The sequence below is a fragment of the Mus caroli genome, chromosome 2 (genome assembly GCF_900094665.2).
Source record: "Mus caroli chromosome 2, CAROLI_EIJ_v1.1, whole genome shotgun sequence".
Classification (NCBI taxonomy): domain Eukaryota; kingdom Metazoa; phylum Chordata; class Mammalia; order Rodentia; family Muridae; genus Mus; species Mus caroli.
The window spans coordinates 93992456-93998194 of NC_034571.1; positions in this window are offsets into that span (position 1 = coordinate 93992456).

A 5739-nucleotide genomic window follows, 5' to 3' on the forward strand; every position below is an offset into this window, starting at 1 on the left:
AAAAGCCTATCAGCATGGACGAGAGCTCATTAAACTAGATCTTACTGCATGATGAGAATTCCCCTATGAGATCAGATAATCTGAATTTCCTTCAGGCATCTTGGCCTCTCAAAATCTACCTAGGAGTTCATCTGAGAGTGTCTTTCTGTGGTTCTTATGGCAATTATGAGGCTTAGGAGGAGGGTTCTACTAACCAGGTCAGTTTCAGAGACTTCTTGACACTATGAGTTATTTGCTACACAAGACTAAGGAGCTTCCTTGCAGGTTGGAATGTTTACCCCATTTATAGTACCCTGAGTGGCAAGCTTCTTTTCAAGATGAAGTATTCCATCTTAGAGGGAATTTGGTAGAAAATGTTGATTCATCTTCATCTAAATGCTGTAATTTCTGACAAATTAGTGACCTGTTTAGAATACTGGAGAATAATCATATTTTAAAAGTAAATGATAAACATGGTACAATCCACAGACTGAGAAAGCCTAGGTATCAAGGAGGGCTCTAAGGAAGAAGGGGAAATAGAATAAATTTTGCAGGTGGACAGAGTGGGTGGGAATGGGAGCATGAAGGATCAAGTTTGTGTGTGAGAGGAATGGAGAGACTACTAAAAGATACGACTGGAATTGGAGGGCATTTGTGGGATGATATGGAAGTATGGTGCAGTTGAAACTTCCAGGATTTTAAGAAGGTGACTATAGCAAGAACTCCTTATAATGAAGGATGCAATCTGAAACCAACCATCTTCTATAACCAACTTCCAGTGGTAATAATAAGACTTTCACCCCACCAGAAAACCTTCATCCTACAATCTACCTTGCCAGCAAGATGCTCTGGGGCAATAGAGGCATAGAACTTATAGGAGAAGCCCATCAATGACTAGTCTATTTTGAAGCTGGCAGCATGATAAGAAGTCTATGATCAGGAACAGAGGGTGGATAGCCTAGAGGCCTAGGTTAGAAAATCTCAAAAAATGAATTTCTGATATGCTAACTCTGCTATACTCATATGAATTCTGCAATACTCATAAACTGGTACCTAACCCACTTGGCAACAGAGAGGCTTACTTTAGCAGCCGATGTGAGTAGATTCAGAAACCTACACTCAAACTAAGCAGAGGGAGAGCCAAAATTGGAGATCTCTATATGATCCCTCCTCTAGAAGCCTGCAAAACTCCTCAGAAGAGAAGGGTGGTGAATTTTAGTAGCTAAAGGGTTGAGATATATAGGAGAACACAGCCCCAAGAATCAACTAAGTGGGGCTCATAGAGACTCAGAAACTGAAGCTGCAATCATAGAGGCTGCATGTGTCTGTGTTAGGTCTTCTGCATATATGTTACGGTTGTTAACTTGGTGTTTTGTGTAATTCTGAACAGTGGTGGTGGGATGTCTGACTCTTTTTCTTGCCATTGTGATAGGTTTTCTTCTACTGTATTGCCTTGTCCAAGATGAATAAGAGAGTTTTTGCCTAGTCTTATTGCATCTTGTTGTACTGTGTATGATTGCTATTCCTAGAAGCCCTACCCTTTTCTGAAGGGAAATGGAGGAGCAGTGCATCTGGAGGAAGTACAGAGAAGGGGACTAGGAGGATGAAGGGAGGGGGAATCTGACAATAGGGTGTATTGTAAAAAAGATAATTAAAAATTCGTTATTTTTCAAGATTAAAAGTCACATTATTGATACAGCAGTCATTGTGCTCATTCAATGTTATCCATTTGAGTATTAACATCTATTCAACTAATGTGTTAGTTGGTAATAGGTAGTATGAAACAACACATGGTATGCCTCACTGTTTCTGTGGGTCTGAATCCCACAGCTTTCTTGGTCCAGTCTTCTGTTTCAGCATTAGAGGCTAACTTGTCACTTCACACTAATCTTTCATCTTTATTCTTGGCTTTGGAAGATTGTTTCCATAACTGTGCTCTGTTGGGTGAGGGAAGATTTGGAACCAAAGGACCTATTTTCTCTTTAATTATTAGCTAGAAGCCTACTCTCAGATTTTTTCACACATATATCATAGTACTGCCATTAAAAAAGAACTATCACATGAGATGCTAGTTGGATTCTATTAAGCTATGTATTTTTTACTATAAAAAGTGTCTTCCTGTACTTCGCTTGTATTCTTTGACAGAGAAGCAATCAACAGGTTGTCCCTGCATTAAGGGTAGGCACACAGGCTGTGTATAGTAGGAGGTAAAAATAATGGGGCTACCTTTAGAGTACATGCAACCTACTCTCCCTATTGGAATCTGTGGAAAGTGACAAGACATCTTCACTACAGTTAAAGACACCTTCATAGTTTTCAGTACCTTGATCATTCCAAGACTATGTATAAAGTAAGAACATGACTCCCTTGCTCTGTCATTTCCCATAAATTCTCTATGGCTAAGGAATATTTTATTACTTTTCACAACTAACAATTATTCTTTCATACCCTCTTTTACTTAAGAGTAATACTCTTATAGGTCAAATTAGCTAAGAAATCCTTGCATAGAAATTTTTTACCCATTCATCAGGAATTTAGGAACTAGTTTAGGTTCTCCCATAAAAAGTTGTTAACTCAGTCAGTATTTTAGTTATCAGAGATGAATTTTAATTCATTTGCCTCATTTCTTTCAATTATGTCTTATGTATTATAATATCTGTGGTGTTACAATTTTCCTCACTGTTAACATGAGGTTTATTGTACATTAAAATTGAATAAATATAATTCACTAAATTGATGAAAAGATTCAGACTTAGAACTAAAATTTACTATTGATTTTCTACTCTATCTTTCTCATTATTATTCACTTATAAGACCTTGAAGTATTTCTTGGCAAACTCAATCTGTGCCTTTCCTTATTATGAACAATTCAAACTTTTTTTTTCTATGACCTCTGCTTTTCATCAACTATGATTTTGCTCCAAGGCCTAAGTGAAAAAAAAAAAAAAACTCTCATCAGAAAAATATATTAACTTTTAGAAAACATTCTCTCATTAAAAATATTTTAGAAATATTATTTCTGCATACTCATGATTTATTGACTTTATAAAAGATTAAAATATATTTCAAGATGCATAATATAAAATACATTCCTTCTCCGTGATTTTGTTAGTTTATTATTTGGCTATTCTACTTTTGTTAGGAACAGAGAATTTGGGCACAGTGGTTGTCATGGAAACAAGAAAAACCTATGGATTTCAACTTAAACCTAGGTTAGTTACCAGGTAACCATATATAGAATAGAAATAAAGGCCATGAAAATGACAGTGATAGATACAAAAAATAATCAGTTGACAGCACTTTCTTTCAGTTACATTAAATATAAACCAGGAACATTTTTATATTAAATGAAGAAGATACACACATCCACAATAAACACACACACACACACACACACACACACACACAAAGTGCTACTAAAAGATTCAAAGTTAAGGTACTGAAAACTAAAAATAGTAAATTTTTCATTAAAAATCTTTCAGTAAAATGTTGCAAAATCTATCACAGAAACCCAGAAATGATGAACAGGTCAATACATAGAATAGGGTTTAAGGAGTAAGTTTTGGATTTTAGAGAAGCCTCCTCCCATAATGTCAAATGCAAAGTATATCTGCATAAGCTTATTTTATTCCAAGTGAATACACTCTTTCCAAAAATTTACTATGTTAACATAAAAATTTCACTAGATAAAGTTCTTGGAATGAAAGCAAAATAGAGAAAAAATTTATTTACATGTTAAATCTCACTGCATTATCAATTGTTGCTCTTAGGTACTGAGCCAATGGTGTTCTGTTTAGGAAATTATCTCCTATAACAGTGAGTGCAAGTCTATTTCCCACTTTCTCTCCTATGAATTTTAGTGAATCCAGTTTTATGCTGATGTCCTAGATCAGCTTGGATTTGAGATTTTTGCAAGGTGATAATTATGGATCTATTGCACTCTTGGACATGCAGGTATGCAGTTAGAATAGAATCATTTGTTGAATATGCTTTCTTTTTCCATTGTATGGTTTTGGCTTCTTTAAAAAAAAAATTCATGCCCATAGGTGGAGGGGTTTATTTATGGGTATTCAATTTGGTTCCATTGATTACCCTGTCTGATTCTGTACTAACACCATTCAGTTTTTATTGCTATTTCTATGTATTTATAGTATTTCATATTAGTTCTCTGTAGTACAGCTTGAAATTTGGGATGGTGATTCCTCCAGAGGCTCTTTTATACTTCAGGAATGTTTCGGCCCTCCTGGGCTGTTATTTTTCTATATGTAGTTGAGAATTGCTCTTTCAATGTCTGTAAAAATTTCTGTTTGAATTTTGATGGGGATGGCATTGAGTCTGTAGATTGCTTTTGGTAAGATGGTTATTTTATTATCATGACCCTACTAATCCGTGAACATGGGAGATTTTTCCATGTTCTGATATTTTCTTCAATTTCTTCCTTCAGATATTTGAAATTCTTGTACACAGCTCATTCACTTGGTTGGTTATAGTTATACCAATATATTATATATTTTTGTGTATACTGTGAAGAATGCTGTTTCCCTAATGTAGTGGGCTTCCTGGTTGTCAACTTGACTATATTTGGAATGAACTACAAGCCAGAATTGGAAGGCTCACCAGTGACCCTTATCTGGAGGCTGGGAGATAGAAGTTTCTGATCTGAATCATGGTATGGAGATCTTGAGGCATAGTGACTATGGATTCCAGAAGATTAAATCTCCAAGTTCAAGGTCATCTGGGATTAAAGGTGTGGTGGAACACACCTTTAATCTGGGCTACACCTTCTGCTGGAGACTATATAAGAACATTGGAAGAAGGGAGTCTTGCTCTTGCTCCTTCACCTGCTTGCTGTGTGGGACTGAGTAACTGCTAGATTCTTAGCTTCCATTCACAGCTACTACTGAAACATTGTTGGGAATTGGGCTGCAGACTGTAAGTCATCATTAAATTCCTTTACTATATAGAGACTATCCATAAGTTCTGGGACTCTAGAGAACCCTGACTAATACACCTAATTTCTTTCTCTGCTGGTTTGTTATATGTATAAAGGAAGGCCATGGATTTAAGAGTTGGGGGTAGAATTTAACGGATGGGGACCTAACAGGAAGATCAATAGAGTCAACTAACCTGGTCCTCTGGATGTTTCAGAGACTGAGAATCCAACCTAAAAAATACAAAAGTCTCCCAGCACATATGCAGCAGATGTGTAGTTCATTCTCCATATACCATCCCCCACACACCCCAAGCAACAACTGAAGTAGAGGCTATCCCTAAATCGGTTTGAAGCTATAGCTTTTCTGTTTTCTCTGTTTCCTGAGAAGAATTCCTTGTCTGGCCTAATAGGGAGATGATGTGCCTACTCTGTCAGAGACTTGATGCCACAGGGTTGCAGAATATGGGAGGGGGGTACCCTCTCAGAGGAGAAGGGGAAGAGAGTATCTGGGAGGGGGTATGAAGAGGGGGCAGTGTTTTGTAAATAAATTAATAAATAAATATGAACTTAAAAATATCTCACTGTACCCATTCATCCGGCAACTGATATATCCAGACATGTCCATGATCATAGAAAATAAAATCTGAACTCTGTGTTTATAAAAGTTGTCTTCAAATATTTGTACTTTTTCAGTGATTTAAATATTCTTTATCAACTTCATGTAAATAAAAAAGTGTAAACTAACTATAGTAATATTATTTAAAATATTTACACTTAAAACTCTATTATCCAAGCCGGGCGTGGTGGCGCACGCCTTTAATCCCAGC